A 26,998-nucleotide genomic window follows, 5' to 3' on the forward strand; every position below is an offset into this window, starting at 1 on the left:
GAGGATCAGGAAGTGTTTCTTAAATAGCTTCATTCCGCTCGTATTTATACACCAGTGCCCTTCCCTACCATTGAAATATTTTTTTTGACGAACGAGAAAGTAAAATTTAATTATTTATTTCATTATTCAAAACGGCCAATATGGCCTTGACGCTGAATATATATCTAAAAATCAGCAGATTTTACAAATATAAATTATTTTTAAAAAACTGAAATAATGATGAAAAATAAAGATTCAGGAGAAGGCAAGTTTTTGAAGCTGCCTCTTCAATGATCGGGAGGAAGTTAAGAGAATCGAGGAAGGGTAGTTAGTAAAAGGTTGTTGAACAAGATAGGAAGTCTGTAAAAAGTAATATCTGGGAGATATGAAGACGGGCTTTAAGTTGGTGGCTATGATTACGAAAAGCGCGGGTGGAAATAAGAAGTGAAAAAAATGGGCCTACCGGCTTCAATTTTAAATGAATCGGCTTTGAATCCGTAATCCTAGCAAGATAAAATTTATATCAATACAGTGAAATATTTTTGGAAAAAATCTCCGCTGATTTTACTTCATCTTGATGGAAAAACTGTTTAATCTAGCCTCAAATCTAATAAAAAGAGTTGTACTGGCGCACTTGGCTATAGGAAATGGACATTTCTGACGTTTTAGTCCGACTACGACACATTATGACTATTTAGAGATAATAATTGAAAATCCTGATGTTGTAGGGTGTTTTTGGGACTACATTTTGCTCCGTGCATTCCATTCATGCATATAAGTGTGTAACTTATATTAAGTTGCACGTTCAGTACTAACAATTTTAGAAACGGGTCCGGTAGCACTATGGACTCAATTTTTCATGTTAAAAAATCCATGAAAAATAATAATAATAATGATGATTTTATTAACTCCTACATCTTGATTTTACGGCTGAATAACAAATATTGCAAAGAGAAGGAGCTTAAGGTGGTCCCAAAGGTCATCTAATCTAGTATGTTCCCGAAAGGTAAATTAAGATTAACATTTTATAATATGACAACTGTTGGCAATTTTTTATTTAATTCAAAACCAAAATTAATTGACAAGGACCAAAGCGGTGTGTATAAATTGTATTGCAATAAGCCTAATTGTAATTCTGTGTATATTGATCAGACCGGACGTGCCATTAAAAACTAGGACAAATGAACATATGAAGTGTTGGGTAAGAGGAGATTCAACCTCTAATTTTGCCAAACATCTGTTAGACTGCAACCATAGCAGTGATTTCAATGTCAAGGTTCTCCACAATGTGTGTAAAGGTAAAAAGATGGATTTTCTTGAGCAGTTGGAAATTTTAAGAGCATGTCGAAACAAAAATGTAAGGGTGGTTAACGACCTTTTGTACCCCTCCCTAGGGTGTCCCAAAAAAACCGAAAGTTTGAAAGTTGAGGGGGCATTTCCATTTTCCTATGCGAATGCATGAAAAAACATCCCATAAAAATTTTCAGCTCAATCGGACAATATTTGACCCTGCCGAAACGCATTCAAAGTTTGAATTTTTGAGTTTTCCAAATTTCATGCAATGTTGCCTAGCTCTAGGGGTCTTGGGGGATTTTAAATTAGAAACCTCGGAAAGAAAATGCTCTCTTATTATTATACTGTCACAATGCGGATACAAATGCACTGTGAACAATAATCAATATGAAAAACTAGAGTTTTTTGCCACTTTTTTCATACATTTTCCTATGCCGCTTAACAACTAGTAACAGATGTTGCCTCTGAGCCTCATCATTTTTCAATTTTTTCTTGACTAGAAAATATTTTATTAATTGAACTCCTCTCTCTGCAGTATCATTAACAACCTTAAGGTGTTGAACTATAGATAGGCCCTTCTGATAGTCTACGTCACTTTTCCATGTGCACGGATCTCGCAACAAAAATTTCAGCGAAATACCAATAATTTTGAAAAACTTCACAGAATTTTTCGAAGCGAAGTCAGCGAGAGTCAGCTGACTAATATGTCGATTAGGCGGAAGAGTAGCCCGAGGTGCGTCATCATCAGACCCCTCATTGTCTCTGATTGCTTCCGCAATGTCTCTTTTCTCGTCGTCAGAAACCATTTCATCGAAGAGGGCCATACAATTCAAGTTTTCGAAAGTTTTAACCATAGATGGTTACTAAACTTGGCCAAAGGTGCTGCGTAGTGAGGGTCTTTCTTCCGACCAAGGACTTTAAGTAGCTCAAGATCCATTCTCGGAGCGCTCACTGCCTCGGAACAGGTGTACCAATGTTTCATAAATGCAATTGCAATGAAGCAACACAATTTGAATAAATTGTCACTGTCATGTGTCGACAAACGCAATTGCTTGCCAAAAATCCACGTTTTAAAAGCGTAGAGCTCCTTATTCATCCACCGTGATTTGTCAGTTGGGCCTGGGGGGGCGAACCACATACTTCTCTTTCTTGGGAACCACACCACCCAACCACACTATACACAACTCCAAAAGTTCTTTGTAGTCGTCTCGAGGATGGTGGTTCTAAAATAATATGGGGCATAATTTTAAATACTAATCCTGAGGATGGACTTTAAATCACCCTGAACATCCTGACATTTACCATTTACGAACCTGCAGCTGAAGAATACAAAATTTGATAAAGTCATCTACATTTGAAATATCCTTCAAACAGCCTCTTGTCGTCTTCATTGCTTGGAAGTAATTTCCCATCCCTGTGCAATGCTAAAGGAACTTGAGGGTGAAAGTCTTGCTTGATAAGCCTTACTGTCTCGGTCCTTTTATTCACTCTCATTCTATGTAGATGAGATTTGGAAGATACTAAATGGATTTCATCCCCTTTAAAACCCAATGCAGATGCTGTCGCATTGGCGACAGCCTGGACTATCATAGACCCAGCGGTCCGATCTAGGGAAGCAGTCACAAGGCTGTCGGACATTATACTTACTCTACGGCGCTTTCCGGACCTTGACCGCATTTCAAATTCTGTTAAAGTAACAAAATGTTATTTCTCCCTTTCTTCCGCCATATTGGTCACCCTTCCCGCACCGGGAAAAATTACTTTATTCCGAATCCGACGAGCTTGTCGTACTCTCCGCAGACATCTGTCGAACGAGGTCCACTTTCTCATCCAATATTTCCTTTTTTTTCTCATGCCGTTTTTTCCTTAAAAAATCCTCTTCTTGAAGTCTCTTACGGTTTTCTAAACGCTTACAACACTTTATATCAATACCCGCCATATATCCTTTTCAATCAGTTTTCATAGATATGTAAAAAAAACTTGTCCTCCTCCACAGTAATGTTTTAAAAGGGGGTCTTTGCAGCCGATGTCAAACAGACGGTCGAGCGCTTTGCTGAATTCCTTTCTTGCGGACACTGGCTTCTCACTAGTTTTATTTTTGTCTTTCCCAAGGGCACGGTAGTTCTCGTAAGCTGTCAGGAGCTTCTTTGGCTGCTCGAACCTCCTGCGTAGGAATATTAGACTTTCCCCACACAACAAGTAACTCTTTGATTGCAATCCTTGCTGCATCTGCCGCTGACATCGATCCTGGAGAACAGTGCAGGTTGTAAAAGAAAACTTTGAGAACTTCACGCAGCGTTGGGAGTTTACCATTGCCGGGAAAATGTTTGGACTCATCACCCACCAACCAAACACTTGTCGCACTTCGCATAACAGGCGTACCCTTCGACTTCACGCTCATTCTGGCCACCGCCGAAACAGCCTCGACCTCGAAACACACGACAATACCTCACGTTATCAGTTAGTGCACAACACTAAACTCCACGAGTGACTGATAGACTAAGCCGGGATACTTTTAACATAAACAGAGCGATGTTCTGAAAGCGCATAACTCGAATCTCAACGCGACACGGCGGGGCAATATGCACTCGACTGGCGCCTGGCGGCCGGAACGGCGAGCGGGACTTATAAACACACCGAGTTGTGGCTATGAAGCTCATTTTGACTCAAGTATTGCTGTCAACGACTATAAAGCTAGAGGAGATGGTTTGAACTTAAAATTGGTTGTTTTTTAACACTCGAGCCTCCTGCAGGGTAGGCAACATTGCATGAAATTTGGAAAACTCAAAAATTCAAACTTTGAATGCGTTTCGGCAGGGTCAAATATTGTCCGATTGAGCTGAAAATTTTTATGGGATGTTTTTTCATGCATTCGCATAGGAAAATGGAAATGCCCCCTCCCCCCTCAACTTTCAAACTTTCGGTTTTTTTGGGACACCCTAACCCCTCCCACTCCTCCCCTTTATTATCAGTTCTGCTGGACTCGGCAAGTAAACCCACTGACCTTGAGGAAACTATTCCTCGTTAGCTTTCCCCTCCCACCATCACCACCTCCTCCCTGCCTTAACCCCCCTCTCCCTAAGCTATATAAGCTCGCAAAATGTTTGTATATTCACCTTGATAATGACAGTGTGTACTGCCGAAACCTGGGTCGGTATTAAAAACTCTTGTGGAACATACAAAAGTGTATTTCATTATGTTTCATGCCAATAGAAGAAAATAATAATTCAGTAAATAATACATACGTGTTTTTAATAAACTACAACAAAGTAAATTTTCAATTATTTCTTGAGAGAAAAGCCAGTCTTTGGCAAATCTTAGCATTTTATTTAAGGATTTATTTTTTTGTTTTGAATGAATAGAGATAAACGGAATTATAGTGAGAACATTATATCGAATGAATGTACATTTTTAAATTCAAAACTGTGTGGGTATTATCAAGCGATGATTATATTATTATAATTTAATAATTTTCCATTAAAGTATGGGTTAAAAGGTGGATTTTACAACGTCGAAAGTGGCTGTAAGGGGTCAGAGTTAGTGAAGTCTTGTCGTATAGATCTCGCTGTTAATGACATCCATTGTGGAATAATCAGTGTTAAAACACTTGTGGGGACGATAGGAGTACTTATGAACTCGTTTGAATTGCGTTCAGTCATTTTATGGTCTTCCATTCCCAGTATTGGTGTACTGCAGCCCTCAATGCCCAAACCTCGCAAATATATTATGTTGTGAGGAGCTTTACTCTTTTGTTTCGTGATCGCAAATCGACGAAATTGGAAGATAATGTGTCAGCTCCTACGACGCCATGGTAAGCTAAATTTTAAGTAAATTGAAGATGTTGATACTTGCCTTATTCTTTGAACCTGAATCTTAACCACTTCCCTAACTCAATGTCATGCTAACTTGTGTATGAAATATAATAAAAGATATACTGTTGTATGTTCAGCAAGCATGTCGCAATAAATATGTACGTGTGGTAAACGATCTTTTGTACCCCTCCCACTCCTCTCCTTTATTATCATTTCTCCTGGACGTAGCAAGTAAACCATTGAGTAATCCATTTCCTCGTCAGCTCTTCCCCCTCCCACCATCACCACCTCCTCCCTGGTATAAATAAGCTCACAAATTTGTGTATCTTCACTTGAAATCTTCTTTTGAAATCACTTCTCTTTGAAAAAGACATAGTGTAATGTCGAAACCTGGATCAGTTATTCAAACTTCTGTGGAACATTTAACAGCGTTTACCTTTTATTATGCTTCCTATCACCAAGTTCCACCAAATATCGCCATCAAGCATTAAGTTGATAACATAACGCTTGATGGCTTAATATTAAGGTTATAGTTTTATCGCTTTATCGTTTGCAAAAATTTAGCTCCTCCCATAAACTCACATCCTTATAAGTACTCCCTCTTTCTGAAGATGCATTAATTCTCACGTTTACCTAACTCTTTCCAAGATGTCCCAAAATGTACGAGTCAGTAAAGGATTGCATGGAGTCGACGCCACAGGTTGAGCGATTAATATTAATGGAGTCGTTGATGTCGGGGCGTTGTTTTTGTTCCCCACGCGCGAAACAAAATTGAGATAAAATGCAAATGATATTCTAAAATATTCACACAACCGCCGCCGCCGCAGATGCACTGGCAAGCTCTCATCGGTCGCGTTCCTTCCTGCTCGTCCTCGCTCACTCGATGATCGTCGCAAATAGTAAAGGGTCTCCCATTCCAGTCATTTCTTTTTTAGTGCTTTGCAATCACTTCCACAGTAAATACAGACTGAAATGCACCTCGTAGTGTGTAATTGCTCCTTCCGAGAAAAAATATATAATCTCCACTGTATGCAGATTTATTTTAAGCCTATTCACTTTCGTCATGTTCTTCTTCTCGTTTAGGGCCAGGTTTTTAAGGTGGCTTGTGTGCTGACAAGCGGGCTGGGTTACTCTTCAAAGTCAGCCGTAGCGGAGCACGAAGCCACCGGACATGCGATCGACTTCGAAAAATCAAGAGTCATCGCTAGGATAAAACATTTTAAAGCCCGACTCATCCGCGAGGCCATAGAAATAAAAAAGAACAAGAACAACTATAATAGAGATACCGGATTAATATTCAGCAGTACTTGGAACCCAGTCATCCGCAACATTTTGTTTTCTCCCCCCTCCAGTCCTAACTCCTTACACCCTCCGCCCACCCCTCCCACCTGAAATATAAAAAAGGCAGCAAAAACCAATCCCAGCATCGTTCCCTTGAAGAAGTGACCAGCAGTTGGTCGCGAATCGTCGGGGCAATCTCCAGTGCGACACGCGGCATACACCCGTATGTGACTTATTTTTAATCATCATGATCCACGAAAGCTTCAATCAAGAAATTCCCACTCTATGAGGGCGTGTTCAATTTCCGTTCCGGGAGGAGATTTTTATTGCGACTGCCTGAGCCCAATCCTGAGGATGGCACTTGAAGCTCAGCACTACCTGCTGGGGAATATCTGTCTCCCGCAGCGCCGAAGAATTAATCTCCATTGTGCCATCCTCTGGCCGATCATCACATACGCACAACCTTGCTTTATGTGAAATAGCTAGAATGCAGCCATTGACTTCTCCAGTCCGGTCCCGAAATTCCTTGAAGACGACATCGAGTCGCAGTATCCAGAATTGCGGAGGATTGTCGACTTCCCAATGCGACCACGGGATATATACCGACGACCCTGCGCCAGGACAGGAAAGGACATAGATCTTCATACCCGGCGGCAAAAAATAGCGCTTCCATAGAGAAATCACAGGCGTCAACAACAGATGGCGCTCCGAGGGAATAATAACCGAATAGCAACCGAAGAGAATGCAGAGGGGAACTGAGAAACTGAAGAAATGCACTGGGAAACAGATCACTCAAGAAATTGTCATCAACCAAAGAGTTAGACAGGGTTGCAGCCTATCCCCAACCTTGTTTAATTTATATATAGATGCCGTTCTGAGAATATAATAGAAGAGAATAATGCATCACCAGGCATAGAATTGGGACCATCACAATACTTAAATACAATGCTGTTTGCTGACGATCAGGTTATAATACAAGATAAAGAGGACAAACTCCAGATGGCAGTACACAGACTACACCAGTTGAGCAAACTATACAACCTGAGAATTTCAAAAACTTAAACAAAGACTATGGTTTAGCATTTTTAGGAAGCAACCCGATACGAAAAAAAATTGTTATTGAGGATCAAGTCCTGGAGCAAGTGTCACACTTCCAGTACTTAGGATGCGATATAACATATGACGAGGAAAAAGATATAATAAATAGGTCAACACTTTCCAGAGAATATGTGGCACAATCAGAAGCTCTAAAAAACAAAACAAGAAAAGAAACACAAATAAAATTTTACAAAGTGATGACTGTACTCTACGGATCAGAATTTTGCGTACCAAAAAAGAATGAATTAAGGCGGATAGAATCATCGGAAATGAAATTTTTAAGATCAGTAAAAGGCTGCACAAGATTGGATAAAATAAGAAACACTCAAATAAGAGATGAACTGGGTGTCTAGGCAGTCACTGACAAACTAAAATACTACAAACATAGATGGAAAGAACATTTACTTCGAATGCCGAATGAAATAATTCCAAAACAAGCAATGGAATATCAACCATTTGGCAAGAGAAGTATAGGAAGACCAAGGAAAAGATGGTAATGTGGATCCGGAACAGGCTTAGCAGCCTAATCCTGGAAGGAAGGAGAAGAAGAGAATGCAGAGTCCAGGAGTGCTGGCCAAACAAGAGCCAATATGACATTGGCATGTAGTACCGTGTCTACAGCAATCCTTCCGTGGAATGGGAAGTCAAACCGCGGTCTGTTTTATTTAGAATAGGCTAATGCCGACGCCGCATCTCTCTCCACTCTTTCTTCTTCCATGCTCCTACCTGGCAAATGCTCTCAGGTATCGCCTTATCGAAATTCATTATAATACCATTTATATGGTCATTATTTTTCCTTTTTCGTATGTTTTATAATATTTGTATACTATTCTCTGTTACTATTTAATCTTCCGATATTTTTAGTCTCTAATTTCTACTCTATTTTTGTGGCTCTACCAGACTTGGCTATCAATATGAGTACTTATATTTAGTCTCATTAATGAACTAATTATAACACTGTATGAGATGAGCCGTGGGGTGAGGGAAAATGGAACAACCTGACTTCATTCGCCAATGAATAAAAAACTGGAGAATTTCTCGCTGCAAAGGCTAAGGAATAGATACAAACACCAACGGAATGAGATTTTCACGTGATGTCTTGAGCAACGAACTAGAGCTACCCATTGACCTCGTGGATGTGAAGTGAAACTCAATATCGCGCGTAATCGTGTACATGCACGACAAAGATATTCCATTGGAGATGTGATGGAAAAAGTTTTTATATCCAGCGTCTCCAGTGATAGGGGAGTTCAAGCGAATTTAGGAGATAGATACAGGATCCAGATCGTATTCATGAAGTGTTTTATTCTTAAACATGAGCGCCAATTTGTTCGAGAAAAAGTACCTATGGAATAGTTTTCCCAACGTTAAAATATGAGTATACTACCGTTTACACTCAATATGCCATTTTTACTGCCGTGTCCGAACAATTGCCCAATCTAGGATAGCAGGACCTCGAAGTAAGATTAATATCGACTATCTCTTCTTTATACAGTGCCAAAGTGAAAAGTTGTAAGTTCTCATATTAAACTCGCACTGTTTCTCCTCCTCTTGCTTAAAAATTAACATAATCGTTTTTGTCTTGCCTCTTGGAGTTGGATATGTGAGTTAAAAGTAATCACTGATTACTTTTTTGTGATGTAATTAATTATAATAACAATTTTCACTAATACTTCAACTCTGAAATCGTTTCCCAATATTCTAGAAATCTTTTCATTTTTTTGAAAGTCCAACCATGTGGGAAAACATGTTCAATAAATTGTTTTGGAGCTGAAAAATGAATCTTGATGAATACTGAGCACGATATTAACAATATCCGGAAAATAATATATCAGCCGTTAGCGACGGACTATTTGTTCAAAGTTATCAGTGATCATTATACGTAAGGTACAGTCACAGTTTGGAGGATTCCTTAATTTTTTTGTATAACTTACATGAATGAAAACTTAGGCACAATATTGAACCTGCATTTTAAAGACTTGATTTTGGTAAATATGCTGAGCTGAGATAGTTGCTATGCCAACACAAGGTATAGGTAAAACTGTATAAAATTTATTCTTGGTTAATTACATTTAGCTTCCGGTATTGTAAGTCCTCACTTCATCGAAACAATTTAGTTAGTGTATGAAAATTACGCGTTGATAAACAATACTTTTTTTTAGCAATACTTACTCCTTTCTTCAGTTTACAGAACTCAAAAAAGATAGTGAGCAGTGACGACAGAGACCTCAGAAGTCTAACTTACCTGCGTGTTAGAAATGAGTTAGAATTTTCAGATTTTTAAAAATGGCGGAACACGGTCAAAAACACGAATAACTGTTTCCCGACATTTGCATATATGTATTCCAGGGGGATATTTGATTTGATTGTTGAGAGCAACGATTGTTGATCAGTTTCTAATACTATTGATTAAGAAGCAACATTAACATAAACAATGCCTATCACACTTATATTAATCGTAATTATTGTTTATAACCATACTTTTAAGCTTTAACCTTCCGTCGGACGCAATGGATCTGACAGGCTAAGCGCAAGCATTTTATTCACTTCTCCGTGCCAATAAGTGGCATAGACACTTTATACTCATCGTTGGAATGCTCCTGGAATACATTTAGTATAGAAATTGCGGAAAGCAGTTATTCCTGTTTTTGACTGAGTTCCACCAATTTTAAAAATCTGAAAAAAATTAGAATTATACTTCAAGGTAGGGGTAACAACATATATTTTTTCGGCGTGTCTATTGTTTCCTGAAATTTTTAATTTAATTTTGAAATTTTCAAACTTATTTAAAAGTTAAGTTTTTGGCTCAAAAGTTTGACAAAAATCAGGATGGGAGAAAGTAACACTATACGTATACACTTCAAATCAAGAAAACGATTTTACAAAAACAAAAACTGGAGATATGGCTAAAAAACGAAAAATCGTGTTAAATTTTTTTGTTATTTTCCATTGTTAAGGCCTGAAACTTTGGGGAAACACATAATTTTGAATGCACTTTAAGTGTGTATTTTTTATTGCTCATAATATCAAGGGGCACTTTTCACCATCTTAACCTGCTAGACCCTTACAATGGTTTTTATTGCTAGGATTTTTATTAGATTGCATCCGTTTAATTTTTCGCACCGGAAAAGGTTTTTCATATCTTCCTCCAACGATTGTATCTGAAAATAGCCCATTGATGTAATGATGATGATTGAAATAAGGGATCTAGTGTCATCCGGTAAGTGGTATCAAAAGGAATTTCACGAAAATTGTACGCCACGATAAAATCAGGTGGTGAATTATCTATCAGTAGCTAAACCAAGGCTCATTCTAGGGAGCAACCTCATTGGTTCTCTGTTGCATATATTGATTGCAGTAAGTTTATTTTGATTAACGCACAAAGTATGTCAGGCCTAAGAAAAAGCGCAACTATATTCTAATTACAAGGGGAGTGTCCAAAAACCGTGTCTCAGTTTTCAATCAAACTTTGTTTTGTTGTAATCCATCGGGAGTTTTCCACGAATCACCCACCGTATGGGGTTATATGAACGATAGTTTTAACAGGAAACGCAGTTTAATATTTACAGGTCTAATATAATCCCTTAATAATTGAAAGTAGACCTCCGTGTGAAAAATATAAGAAAAAATCATACGCTGCCACAGCGCAGAAAAAGATTCCCGGGTAGAAAAATATAATCAGTGAAAAATATAATTTAACTAGCTGACCCGGCCAACTTCGTACCACCTAGCAATCAATGAACTTACATTTTAGTTACCCCATTTATAAATCAAGGGCGGCTGTATCGTTTTTAATCATATTTGATTTATTATAATAAAATAAGGATGCAAATTCAATAAAACTACGTAAATGAGTATCAAAATTGTTTGTCAGAAAGACATTTTCTTTACTGAATCTACATAGGGTGGAACGGAGCACCTTTGCGCGGATTTTTTTCAATAAATTTTCTTACGTTTTAACATTTTTTACATTTACGAGATTATGGGCATTGTGGTTCTGTGAAGCAGTTAATGAAATAAAAATTATACGCATTCCGTTGTTGGCTATTTGTGCTATTAACCGTAAAAAAATGTTTTTAGGTCTAAGTCTGTTGCGTTAACTTGGCCCGTTCACGGGGCAGGTTAACGTCGTCGAATCTTGGCATTTCGTATCGTAACGTAAGCCCAGACAGGGAACTGCGATCAACTGTCACTGAGTAGGTGAGGGAAAGACTCCACAAAACAAGAATAATAACCACCACGAAAAACAGTTGCATCAAAATTTAGAGATCATGTTCAATTAAACTATGTCAAGATGAAAATATGTAATGTAACAAGTATTTCAATGATAACTATTGATAACTAATAATCTCATGAACGAACCTTAACCAATGCAAGAATTAAGTAAAAAGGCAAGTCTGCCAGTAAAAAAAAAATAAGTTGAAATTCGCCGTCAGAGGCCGTTTGATCCTTCCGCGTCGAAGGCCAGTACACGAAAGAGCGAGCCGGAACAGGGCAGAGTGGAGGGAGAAATTTAGCGAAGGAGGGGGGGAGATATTTCGATGTCCCGGTCAGCTCCAATAGTCCGAATTTCCCGGGAAGCACCCGTGTTGACAGGAAAACTGTGGAACACTTCTCGTCGTCCAACTGTGGGTTGGGGGAACATCTTACCTCCTCTATCTTCTGGATGGAGACACAGCCAAGTGGTGCGATCAACGGTTCAGGCAAGCCATTGGAAATCAAGGAGGGGAAAGACATGACAGGATGAGTTCTTGGAGGGAGAGTGAATTTTGATAGAAGAAAGTGGAGAAATTCTCACTCCAAACTGCAGTTTTATGCTTCAACACAAACTTCCCCTGGAGTTTCAGATGCAGGTGTTCCTCCGCCATACTAGTTATATAAGTCTTGATCTCTAGGTATGGCTGGTTCGGAGGGCAGAGTTCGGCGACAGAGCTCCGAGACTTATAATCTCCGATCCTTTGAGTAGAAGGTCTTTGCGCGAAAATCCATTGCGCGAAAAATCTTAGCGCGTCCTTAGTCCTTAGAGGGAGAAGCTCCGCGGATAAGTTTGGAGGATGTTCGGAGGATTTCTGAGGAATTTCTGGGGGGTCCAGGAATTTTAGAGGGAGGAGGTACACTAAAAATGCTACAAAATATTGCATTACATAAATAGTAAAGCGAAATCTATAGAACATTACCAAATTTTAATGAGATATTTACGTGACTAATTGAACATGTATCTGATTCTGTACAGAAACAAAGCAAAGCATAAAGGTGTATATTGTATTCGTTTAGCCCGTGAAGTAGAAAATAAATTGTAACGCCATAATGTAACCCTCTTACAACTACCATGTTAAATCTCAGAACCCAAAAGACGAGGGTAGTTCCGCGTTACATAAATTTGCTCGCGACTAGCTAGCAGTGGAGAAATCATTGAATTAAAACTAAAAGAACCACGAGGATTCGTCCGGGACACCTCACGCAAGGGATCAATAAACCGAAAAAAAAAGAGAATCATTTCTATAAAACAAATCGTACCACAACTTGGGCATTTATTTGACAATTGCACCTTTTGGGTTTTCTACAAAATGACAATTCCATTAAACAAAATAAGAGTTTCCCTGATCCACACTAACGACTCCAATCCACTGACCCCCAAAACATCACAAATACCCCTGCACTCGACGAACCTCACACACATGAATAAATAAATTGGAGACAAATGTCCACTGAATAGTCCCAAATATGGGTGCCCCAAAAATTACAACAATAAATTGATCTTTCCCCTTTAAACCAAAATAAAACCAACAGCCACATACCTTACGCTAACACACACACAATCATACAACCCACATACTCCGAAGTCCATGCTTCAACACTGAGAATTAATTCACGTCAGGAGAGTTCAAGTTAGGTGCGTCCAGCGGGAAGGTTGCAGGCCGAGAGAGCGGTTTCCTTCGCTACGCTGACTACCTAGCACCCACAGTGTTGCCGTTTTTCCCAACACCGCGTAGCAGACGACACAATTTGTTGTCTGTTCGGCCCGCGCGCGCTCTTCTCCATACGCGCGGGTCTTGAAACTGGCATCGCAGTTGGACCGCTGGCCGCCCGTCGCCCAAGTTACTCCGCCGTGGTCAGCCGCGGAAGTAAAGTGGCGATCTTCTTCAAGACTGCCCTCAGAGAGGACCAATCTCTTCGCTGCAGTCCTGCGGCATGCCTGTAAACTTCCAATTCATCTCCCTCTCCTCTCAACATTCATGCTCCACAAACACATAAAAGAAAACACATTAACACACATCACACACGTAACGTAAGTGGTTATCTGGCCTCAATGCCCCCCCCCCTTTTGGGACACGCGAGACGATACCGAAGAACAAAAGAAATAAAGTTAGTGGATTGAAGTCCCAAACAGAACATGCATATACATAGTTACAATTAATAATCTCTTTACATTATTTCAATACATAATATATATATTTTTTTTTATACAGTAACTTGTCCCACCTGCTCTTCGACTTCCAACCTTCCCGGACGCACTTTACGCATTACAAAATTAGAAAAAATATGCATTTACCCGTCGAATTCCCAATTCGCACTATGCTGTCCAATGGCCGCTGTCCGTGCCACTAGCTCGCAGTTCATCTTTCCAGAGGCGGATAGACATTTTCACGAGAATCAAGACCTTATTATCAAACTCCTTGCTAACGAAAAAATGTATTTACGTGCCCTGAAAAAGTTATAGCCCAAGGGGGGGAGGGGGTCAGTGAAGACACCATCGGAGAGTGAACGAGTATTTGCTTAAGCGGCGAAAGATAATGATTGGAGCTTCGAAGTAGCGAAAGAACAGCAGGAAAACGAAGTTTCCCTGTGAAAAGGGAATGGAACGTAGAGGAGACGAAAAGTAGGAGTGAAGACAAAAAAAAATCCACTCAGAGAAATAAATTTTTTTGGAAAATCGTAAAATATTATGGTAAATTTTAGTCTTCCATCGTAGAAAATTTAAAAAATGGGAGGAAACATGAACTTCGATCCCGATTCCTCGCTAAGTATGCTAACATCGCAGCAACTGAACTGCGGGGGACGTAAATAACTTTTTTATCAAGTAAGGTGGCTTAGATTTTACATATATATTTTAAGTTATGCGTATATTTAATAATTTAGGAAAATGCGCTAATGCTATTGAAACATTTTTCTGTATTCGTTTTAATATTTACCAACAGAAGGTCATGTTCTCTATCCACACCATAGACTATAGTAGTACGTAATGAAGAAGGAGGAGCAATTTCCACAATTGTAAATTTATTGGTACTACCGGTTTCGCTTACACCATCATCAGGTACCTGATGTACTGGTAGTACCAATAAATTTAAAATTGTGAAAATTGCTCCTGCTTCTTCATTGTGTTCCGTTTCCACTCCATTTCGCCTGAAACCTCAGATTATACTGTATTACGCATTGTAACAATGAACGCCTAAGCATAAGTGTTTTTTTATGCATGTAAGCAATTTCTCAAAGCACAAAATACTCATAATTTTACATTGCTCAGAGAATCCTCTTTAACGAAGTTTTAACGACACTTTAGGTCAACTCTCCTTTTTATTCTCTGAAAGCGATTGAGGAGTGTTCACAAATTCCCCCGCGGAGAAAGAAGCTACGACGAAAACATTCTCCGTTAACACTTAAAAACGAAAACACTCTTATCCTTGGAGTTATGGGAACGTGTGTGGAGTTTAAGAATCTGGAAGAGCAATCGGGAATTAAAGGGACCTCCTCTCCTCGCAGAGAGTGTAGAGAACTCTTCGGTGAAGCCAGCGTCTGATTTTTACCTCCCCTACCTTCTCCTCCTCCCCTTCCACCACTCCCTCCAATTTCTTTCCGTTCCTCCGCTCGTCTCCGCCTCACCCCCACGCCCCCCTTCGCCGCACGAATTCCTCCTTGAACCCCCAGCCCGGGAGCACACGGATGCGTGGAGCCATTTCTCTTCCGAGGCCGCTGTCCCTGTCTCGCACACAAGCCCACTCCCTAAAGCACACACGGGCTCAACTCCTTGGACGTGAGCGGGGAGAGAGATACGGCCGTGGATGCGACAGAGATGCATAAGCAATCCCTCCTATTTGTTGGCGAGGCGAGAGACACACGCTCCTCCGACACACCGTTGTGGCCGTCGTCGAATTTCCCCCTTCCTAGCCCTTTGATTTACAATTTTCTCTCTTCCCGCCTTGCGGTTTGTATCCAATGAATTTCCATGATGTGTGTGCAATGAATAAGTTTATCAATATTGATAAAAAGAGAATAGAGAAGTCATTTACTACACCAATAACACAATTAAGTGCAACTTACCTCGTAAAAAAAATGCACGAAATTTCCAAGGGCACCTGAGACATGGGAAAACTTGAATTCAGAACCAATACAAGATGTAGATAATAATAATAATAATAAAATTCTATTCTATCTTTTTTTAATTATTATTAATATTTTTATTATTATTGTTGTTGTTATTATTATAATTTTCTCTCTTCCTGCCTTGCGGTTTGTTTCCAATTAATTTCCATGATGTGTGTGCTTTGTGACACGCATGGTGTGAATTTTTATCATGAATAAATGTGACAATATTTATTGGAACATTTATTTGAATGGTTTTCGTAGATTGTATTGGATTTTGAGACGTTTTCTCAGCTCCAGTAGACTTTCGTAAAATCCATTTAATTTTTTGCCGAGTGAAAAATAAACCTTCTTCATACGGAATTATAAAAAAATTAAAAGTAAGGAAAATAATAATTTTAAAAATGTTTCTGATCAATAGATAGTTGCCTCCCATAAAAGTCATTTTTCCATCAGCCATGTCTGTTTACGCATCCATAGAAACACAAGTAAACAGAATGTAGTACGAAGGCCGACCAATGATGAATGTGAAAGGTGAACAAAAGTAGCTGGGATGTTGTTAAAGTAGAATGGAATTTAATTAGGAAATTTAAAAAATTGTATTTCCACACGCAAAAGTTATGGGGGAATTTAGAAACGCCAAATAAAACTTTATATTTATCAAATTTGGATGTAAATATTATTAATGCATTTTTAATGCAACCTAGGAAATTCATGTTCATGAATTTTTGACGTCTTTCAGTTAAAAATACCTTGAGAGACTTCGTCTTGCATGATGAGTATCCAGTTGGTCTTCACTTTCCATGATTCCCAATTTACGATACTCCTATGAAACTTTAATGAATTAAACGATCATACTTATAGCTCTTTGAACATTATCTTTATTTTCACCCGTCACCGTAAAAACTAATTTTTAAGTTTCCATTTTCATCAACATTTGCTTGAATCCTTCCGAAACTAGACCGACTCAGAATGTTCTCATTTACTACCCCAACGGAATTAAAATTCAGACCAGTTCCCACCAGCGCAGTGCATCAAAGTCGCCTCCCTCATTTGAGCTTGATGACTTCCTGCCAGTCCTCGCCAACTCCCTGGAAATGCACGGGGGGAACATGCAGCGTTTTTGGAAGCAGCCCCGCGGTGGAGATGGCGGTACATCATCCGCGGTTAGCTGAACCACGGCCAAAGGTTTCTCTCTCACCTCACCCTGTCGCCTCAAATTGAGATATCTCTCTCTCCCTCCCTTCCCTTCTTGGCTGTAAGAGGAGGCTGGAGTGACCACAACCTCAGCCCGAAAGGGGCCGAACGCAAGGACGTGGGATGGCGGAGGAAATTGGGGGGGAGGAGAGGGGATGGTTCCTTCCCTGCGGTCGGTCTCCCTGGGCTGCAGGCAGTTGGTGGGCGAGCAGCGGTCACGTGCAGCTGCGAAGTGGAGCGGACGTCCGGAGACGGACTGCAAGGAAGAAGGGGGTGGGGAAATGGAGGGGGGGGGGGGGGCGGAAATGGAGGAAGGCAAACGCCGTCACCGCTGCCTGGAGATGGTGGTGGTGGGACTTAATTCGCGTCCCTCCAAGGGTGTAATTCATTCATCCTCTCCCCACAGCGCCACAAGTCTCACCCTTTGATCCAATCCAAGGAAATCACATTCGAAGACGTGACTTATCCGCCAGGTCAGAATGTGCACCGATGAATGTGGTACATGCATTCCGCGTTTGCAGGAATAGGAAGTGCACTGCGAGACGGGTGATGAATTTAACGCTTTGAGTGCCTGCCGCTAATTTTAAAGCCCTACTGAAATATCCATCCATTTTTACTAAATTCGCAATTTTTTAAAATATTAGCATCAATAATACATTTATATCGATGTGTATTTCAATAAAAATGGACTTTGCTCTTCTTTATGAATGAGTTAAGTAACATTTATTGGTATATGTTACTTAACTCATTGTTCCAAGCAAAATATTCAAAATCCTGGATGACAAAAAGAATCACTACACCCTCAACGAACGGTTCTTTTCTCCAAACAATTTTCACACAAAGTAGGCTGAGATAAGGGTGCCGGTAGCTACAGAGGACTTTTCGTCCTCAAGACATTAAAATAACTCTTTTTCCATCGAGCAGTTGATTTTTGAATTAACAGAACCACTAAGCAGTAAACTGGAAAAGTATCACGGGCGAAATATTACAGCTTCACGTAAAGAAAGTCAATAAAATAGACGTAATATTACGTCCATGGCAATCCTCAGAAGGATTGGCGGGACGTAATACTACGCCCAAGACACACAAAGTTTTAAGTCAAATTATGCTCTTGGAATCGTGAAGTTACTTCATACGCTCTATATTCCTTTTATTAATATTGAAAACGTGAGATCCATTTAGATTTACAAGAAACCGAGAGAGTCAATACGTTTTTTTGCACTTCGGAATTTAAGTGTAAGTTTGAAAAGAATTTATGCTTCATAGGCCATTTTAAAATTAATTTGTAATTAAGTTCGACAGTTAGCGAGGCGAAAGTCTCAAGGGGTGCCTCATTGCAAATCGTTTTTATACATAGTTCATGTATTATTAGTATTATGAGAAATAAAAATTATAATTATGATTACAATTTATACTATTATATAAGGGCAAGACTGATACGCTTCGTTTCACTTAACCTATTCAGTATGTATCTTGACTCTGCCCATAAAAAATTCGAAATGCTATGCGGAAACTCAAGCTTATGAGTTGACTATAGAATTCTACCCCAAAACAGATTTCATATGAACTTAATGTTTATGAATCCAAAAGGAGCGTAAGGTGATGTGGTGTGTGAGAAAGAAATACCAAATAGAGGAAGAAAAGCATCGCAGGAACAAGTGACTTCAAGTGCGCAGTCACGCGCAAGGGTGCAAAGTTAAAGACGCCAAAGGATGAAAAAATATTTGACTTAGCCGGGATTCGAACCCGTATCTCCATATCTCTGAGAAAATGTCTTGCTGGTGTAACTGGCTAGCACACCTGACCGGCAATCGGGAGATACGGGTTCGAATCCTGGCTAAGTCAAATATTTTTTCATGGCAAACTTTATCCTTTAGAGGAAGAAAACTTCGCACAATGTGTGCATTGCGGGTGAATCCGTAAAGTTATCACTGTGGCTAGTCCCGGTAAATTTAATTTGTTATAGTTCAAGATACATGAGGTTAAAAAGGAGAAGTGAAGATGTAAAAACAATATATATTTCGACGTTGTTATTATAACTAAAAATTTAACAAACTAAAATGATAGCAGATACAGAAAATAGCAGCTTGCATATTTCCTACACCTAAATTCTGCTGGGTAAGATAAGATAAGACAATATTCTTTATCATTTTAAGTAAATACAAAGATGACCGAGAATGTTCGGACGGTAGTTTTTTATGACATTAAAGCTTTTAAAATCTTTCAACCTTAAAACTAAAGAATTTTAAACCCAAGATTTTTTTAAATCACTTCAGATGAAACTTTGGCTATTCAGGGATCAGCTAGCGGTGATATTTTTGGAAATCACGGATGAATGGTATGCTAAATAATCTTCGTCGTAAAAACATTGGGAACAATAGATTTTATGATAATAATGTTCGTTTATTTTGCGTTGGTGGATTTATTCAAATGCACCAATTCCAACCAACGCTTTTATGCGGTTTCAAATTTTTATTATATAAATTTGGGGAACCACATTCCAATCATGAAACCACATTAAATTAAGCCTATTTATTTAGCCAAAACCTGCTTACGTATTTATAAGCCCAGTAACTTTGTCTGAATGGTATCAAATGCATTTTTTTCAAATATTTTTACCGATAAAAGGAATATGCAGTGAAATTGGAATTCAGCAGAGCATAAAGCAAATTCAGATTCATTTCCTGCGGTTTAATATAACTTCATTGGCATTTCAATTTTTTCGATAAATCCCATACGCTATGCGGTTGAAACAAACATGGCCCTGAATGGTAATACATTTGCGTTGAGCGTGCTCTCAGTGTTTCATGAAGATAAATTGTCTCATCAGGAGTAATACGGGATAGAAAATTGTAACATAAGTAGTATTTGCAACTGATGCGTAATATTACCGATTTAACATGTTTTCACGAGTCTCTGTTTGCACATTATTAACCTAAGATGGCATGGATATATTTTGACCCCAATTTATCTCTTGTATGTTTCTGATGATATTGTTCCGACAATATTAACAAATTGCTGTCAACTTGATTAAATGTATCCTCCACCTCAGATCCTGATAGTTGGAAATTATCTTATTACGCTTATACATTTCCTGTTCCGGATGTAACAAATAAAAATAATGTTGAAATGTGGCGGGAATATTCAGTGATGCATAGGTGGTGCTTCAAGCAATAATTACCTTTAATTGTAAGCAATAAAAAATATCAAGGAGAAAATTTTTACGGGAAATTTAGAACATTTCAATTGGTTATACAAAATAGTGTACTTGAATCATACCTCGGAAACTGTTTACCATCGAATTACCATTCAAGGGTAATTATACATTCTAACTTTTTTGTTTGAAAACATTTGACGATAGCTAGCCTGAAGGGGATGTTTCTTTGGAACATTTATTTACATAAAAGTTTTGCTGTTACTTTGTGAAACAAAAACATTCAATTAAAATTTGCGGTATAATTTTGTGTAATTAATTGCGTACTTATTAAAAATTCATGCAACGATATTTCGGAAACAAATGGAAAACGATAATATGAAAGAAGAGTGAGGATTCTTCAGCTCGTAGCCGTGTAACGACAACGAATCTCAACTCAATTATAGAAGGAGAGAAATAGTGAGCTCACCAACGTTATCCCTGGGATTTGCGAGAAAGGCGAGAAAAATCACTTCCTCTCTAACCATGAGTGCAGAAATTATCGGAAAAGCATTAAATGATAATCTCTTTTGGCACCAGGAGATTAAAATGCTATTTCTTGAGAAAAGCGAAGAAACTTGAAGTCATTTGGCTGTTTCTCCGTAGACTATGAGGGAATTATTTCATGTTGTTAAAAACAATAATTGAAACTGATTCGCACCATGTATTCCGATTTTTGACCAGTCAGGGAAGATGGTACGCAATGGTTGAATTTTGTAATAAATTGAAAAAAATAGTTGGAATTGGATATGTAATATACATTGAAGTTCTTAAATTTATACTTGAGACATTCGTAATGATTTCCCTTCGAGTTCAATTGACAGCAATCTTGCAAATGGAGATTGCAAGAGTGCTGCTGCTAGACACTTATTCAGATTAGCTTTTGTTTTTCGTGTTAGGAGCGCACGAAGAATTTGCAATAAATCAATCCGATTTTAATAAGGATGAAATAAGTCAGTTGGTAATGAAACTATAATGGAATGAGCTTATGGCATCAGAATACTGTCCTTAGTTGGGTGCGAGATAACAATGAGGTCAGTTCAGTGCGGTCTCAAAATGCTCACTTAATCAATGAGCGCTAATCCATATATCCTGCAGTATATGCATCACAAAGAACCGTTGTGTTAATAAATTGCATTCAAATTAGGATACAAGAGCTACACGAGTTATATTCATAACGCCATTCATCCTATGCTAGTGATACCATTATTTTTGCAAAATTTAGCACAAACGTACGTAACGATGATTTTAAAATGTGATGGAAAACGTTTTTTTTTCTTAGACAGATTGTATTAAGGAGCACATCTTGTTCGTTGACTTAGTTTCTTGAATTCATGTGAACTAGGAAGTGAATCGAAGGGAATTAAATTCAACGCATTTATATAGTCAAAAATTACTTACGATTGTTGAGACCTGGAAACTTTCATTGGGAATTTTCATAGATAATGGGTAATACAAAGTTTACTTTTATTAAAGGTTATTATTTGAACCTTGGGATTCCGATATGTATTATGGGTGTCCAAATAAAGTACTGTGAGTAATAGCGACAACAAGATCATCAGTTAACCGCTCCCGTTGATTGTAAATGCGAGAAAAGAAAAAAAATTAGTCACGCAATTATACACAAATGCTGTGAAATAAATGTTCAGCATCTAAACTACATTGAGTTATTTGTAGATGGTTTAAATATTGTTTGTCATTTTCTGGCATTAAACAGATTGGATAAAATCGTTAATGGATCAAAAACTTCAAACCAGCTTCAATACTGAATCAGAGTCTCTCGCGTAGTCCTGGCTTTCTGTTTTGATACGTCTTTCTTGGGAAACCTAAGTTTTTAAATTTTTTTTCTCTTCTAACTGTGTGAAGTCGATGAAACTCTATCTTGGATACCGTCACTTTTTAAATTCCGTAAATGATCGGGGAAACTTCGGGGATTGCTCAAAGGTGCCTCTTGGCTATGCGGAAGGCACCGCTATCGTCCCGGGCGGCGCCGACGTCTGGAGAGGAAGTCAAAGGGAGCGATGTGATTCTCCACGCGAGATTCCAGGTGGTCCAACTGCGGTACGTATGACTGTGGCATTGTTGTGCACGAGGAGGGGAGGGTTGTTTTTTTCATCTTTCAGATGCCCCGAGGACTCAGGGGTCGCTCATTTAGGGAGTGGAATAGGGGCCTGATCGCGCTCACAAAGCCCTCCCAACCACCCCTACGATCCCACCTCCCCTCATCCAAGCCATCCAATAGCCATCCCTATCCGCGATTCCTCCCCCCCCCCTTCACCCCCTACTTCATCCAAACTTCCCCTGCCTTGCTCTCGTTTTTCGATTTCATACCCCTCTGCAATCCATTTTCTTCCTCGAGATTATATGCCACCCCACCTTTTTGGCTTCTCAAGCTTCCAGTGGGTGCGAGGAATTCCACATTCTTTTCTTCGATTAAGGAGCTTTTTTCCATTCTGCATATAGCGTATTAAACATGATGGATGAACATTTTTACGTTCTCCACAACTTCATTGATACGAGTACAACATGTTTTTTTTATAGAGTGCTTAATGCTCTATCCAATTTATGTGGTTATACGTTCATGGGACCTGCACCAGGTTCTGCCAGTGGATGCTTAAATAGTATGGAAATTTATGGCTAAATTATGACGACCGCTTAGGGAAATTAATGTCGATTATTTTCAGAGTATTACGCTTTTCCCTATTAAAATGATGAATTATATCGTATGATTTCGGGACAGATTGATTATCCTTCTTTTGTAATTGAAACATTTACTTCACAAAGATGCCTCAAATTATGTTTATTAATCCTTTCTGATTATTGCATTCATTAAAATTAGTAATTATCTTTGTTTTGGTGAACATTATTTTCTAATCTCAAATGGAGCGGCTGAAGCAACTTTTAATATTAGAAGTAGCAGATTGTTTATATCGAATGCGTTCAATATTTATAATGCGATAACAGCTTTCAATGTAGTCTAATAAATTATATGATTCGTATAATTTGGATGTTTTAAATATTTGCTTAAATGTTTATTTCATTTGATCAGAATTACACTAATATATGCAATATGTAATGTAATCATTATTTAATCTCAAACTAAATCCAAATCTATCATGTTATCGCGTCAACCCAATAGCAAAAACTGGAAATGCTCATCAGACACTTTAAATTATAATATATTTTTTCTTTGCCCAATACTGCATATAAGTATCCACAGAGTAATAGCGTTGGCGATTGAATATGTTTCTATTAATGGTATGAAATCATTAGCTCCTGGAAAAATCATCATGCCATTAATCAAGTGGAATTTGAAGGAATACGGTCAGTCAATTAAAATTTTCAGGGCAATGACAGGCATTTCAAGTGTAATTTGGCCACTAAATTAATGTAAACACTGTTTTAAGCCATGTGCTTACTTTAGCATAAAAATGTGGCTGTTAAGGGTATTCATTTCAATCGACTTAGACGACTGATTTGTTGAAAACACATTTTTAGAGGCGTGTTTGTTTATCTAATTAATGAAAAATGTGAGGAAATAATTGATGTGTTTATCACAAATAGCCAAAGAATCTTTCCTTGAGTTTCTTAAGCAACGCAGATTATAAGTCTATCAAGAAATACTAATGGAAAAAGTTTTTTGTATCTGTTTTGTTAGAGTATGGCATGCAAATCACGAATTTGTTTGCATTTCCAATTGCAATTGGCTTAAGTGTAGAAGTATACCAATTTTTCCGTTATTTTTCAATGCATAGAAAAAAAATCCAGAATTTTAGTAAGCCAAATAATTGGTTTTTAATGTAATAAGAAGTTATCGTTACTATCTAACTAATTTTCCCAAGGAATGTCCCTAATGGGTTGCCTAAAGGCGATAGAGTCATATAAATAGATAAGACTTTTTATTTTAAGAAATTATTTTGATTTCTTTGCCAACTAAGAGAAGTATTTTTCTCGCGATGACTTCAAGTAATGAATAAATGAAATCAAAAAATAAAACCAAGTAACAATCATTTATTTATTGAGTCTTAACCTTCACTGATCAATTTTTTACGTGCATTAAGTCAACTTTACATAAATTTAATTTAGCTTTGTCGGCTGCGGGGGTCAGGGTGTGAATATAGTTTCTGTAAACTTATAGGAATGTCATAAAATGTAGATATTAACCTTGATGGCGATTTTATGATGATCAAGTTAAAATACTTTATTGACATTTGCTTAAATGATTTCATAATTATATTTCAAATTTTAATAATATTTTGATACTTGCAAAGAAATCACTTAAATCACCTTCCAGGTGCTAACTTGGAATCAGCTACATAGGTAAGAGTTGATTAGATTGATTTTATGTTTTAATACATGTGCTAAAAATGCCTTGCTTTGATCACTATGGTTGCATCAAAAGTTTGCTTTGTACCGTGTTGTCATTATATAAGCTCCACTAACATAAGGGAAAACTTTGAATGCAAGAGCGAGAGAAAGTCGAGAATAATTGGGCCGCCTAATCTCGACTCTATTCTTTGCTATTTTTCTTTCCCCTACATTCATCGCTCTTTCTCTCTTTATTTATCCACCCACTTCACAGTCATTCATCGCCTTGGCAACAATCCCTTCTTCTCCCTTTCTTTCGTCTCCGGAGAGCGGCTTACTTTTTTCCTTCTTCATCTTCCATCCATCCCGCGATGCTCGACTCGGACTCAATGAGAATTATCACGACCTCCATTATTATACCGTCTTCAGCTCTCCCTGGGGACACCTCCAAGTCCGCACCGTTTACCTTTCACCGTCCGTCGCAAAACTGAGGAGAATGGTTGGAAAGGGAGGTCTTTTTCCTCCACCCTCTGCCCTCTGTCCCACTCTCTTTTGAAACAGTCCCCCCCGCCCCTTCCCCCCCTGCCTTCCCTCATTTCCACCGAGACCTCCGTCTCATTTGACGCAATTAAGAATCGCCCTTTTGTCTCTCACTCGGAACTCCTCCCTCTTTTTTTAATTTCCATTATTTATCTCTCATTTTTTCGGAAGAGTAAATTATTAGTTTAGAAGAACCTCCGAAAAATAAAAAACGTGGAAATAAGGGGGTTGGCTTGAGGTCATTCTGAGTGATTCAGCCGAAGGAAGACCCAAGGTAGGGTGAAAGGAGGAAATTTTTTTAACGAAAGTAAAGCCCAACGGCATCAAAGTTCAGGTTGATTGTCTTTTGTACCTTCCATTTTCTTTTTGCTCAACGTAAAAATATTTCTTCTTCCTCTCCACTTAACTAACAGAATTTCTCGCAGGCCATCTGTACTCGATCACTGTCAATCTCAAATATTCTACATATTTTTCAAGTTTTTAGCAAATACGTATTTTCTATTGTCTATTAATCAATGTTTAATCTATTGATTTTATTCGATTATTTGAATTAAAAATAAATACTAGGATTGCTAGCTCATGAATTTCCTATTTCAATCTTTGAAGCAGTATATTTTAGTATCGCGTAAACCAGATGAATATTTCAGTGTAGCTATTACCTACTTTTTACCCCGTGATTATGATGTCACTTTCTTGTGTATTTGTTTATTTGTCCTTCATGGAAAAAACTTGCATTACAAATCTAATCTCCCTCCTAATTATCTGTCTAAATATTTCCCGTACAGATCATAACCAATTGACGAGGTATTTTTGCGCTATTTTTAGTTCTTTTTTAGAAGCAGCATTAGCAACCATTTTGGACGATTGACATTTGTAATAATAATAGCTCATTCGTAGCAGATATTTCATTTTAATAATTCGTTTTAGATTGAGTACCCTGTGGTGCAACGGATATCGCCTTTGAGTACGAAACATTTATGATTTCAAGTTTGAATCCCCGCATGCTAGTTATTTTTTTCCGTATACTTTTACTATTGTATTTACAAGTTAAATTTGCGCCTTTTGCATCGCTTTAGGCTTCGCATTTTCAAGTGAAAGTTTTTGGCAGTCACAAGCATTTAATTGAGGCTTGTAAAGGGCCCCGTATCCTAAAATATAATGTTAAAAAAATATTAAAATTAGATTTAAAAATTAATCTAGGGAAACAAGTTTTTATTAAAACTAAAAAGAAGAAATATTACGAAAAATGTGAAACTCAATTTAAAAACATACTTATTTCTTTGAAGAAAATAAACCACCCTCTCTCGGCCTCTGGGTCTACGTTTAAAATTTTACAAAAGGCTACATGCTGGAAACCAAAAGCGTGTTACGCATCAATTTCAGCATTTCAAATCAAATTCTTTCTCCGTAAATATTCATTTCAGTATATCAGCTACAATTTCAGTGATAGAATTATGTCGCTTCAGTGTTAAATTTCAAAAGAATTGGCACCACGATTTGGGTTTGAAAATGCAGTCTTTTATCAGTGAAATTTTAACTTGCAACTTTGAGCCGAGGCAAGGTGGTTAATTTCATTATTTTCATTTTCATTGAAAACGTGGGTTTTTTTTACGAAGCTTTCAATTTATCGAGCGACTGATCATCTCATGCGAGGTTTAAAATAGCATTTGCTTTGGTAATTGAATTAAGTGACACCCAGCAGTGGAATATTGAGGGACAATTTCCACTTTATTAATCACCCTTGGCGGGAGAGAGTTTTCGTGTCCATGAACCACGCGTGTTTGACGAAGCTACTCTTAAAGCTCCAACATATTAGTGATTTGTACCATCTACAGGTTAATTACTAAGGGTCTTTATGAAATGCGATTGATATGTTTAAAATTGGTACAACCTTTTTTTGAAAAATCATAAATCCCTTCTTTATTTTTGAATTTCA

This window comes from Ischnura elegans, chromosome 1 (genome assembly GCF_921293095.1).
Source record: "Ischnura elegans chromosome 1, ioIscEleg1.1, whole genome shotgun sequence".
NCBI lineage: Eukaryota > Metazoa > Arthropoda > Insecta > Odonata > Coenagrionidae > Ischnura > Ischnura elegans.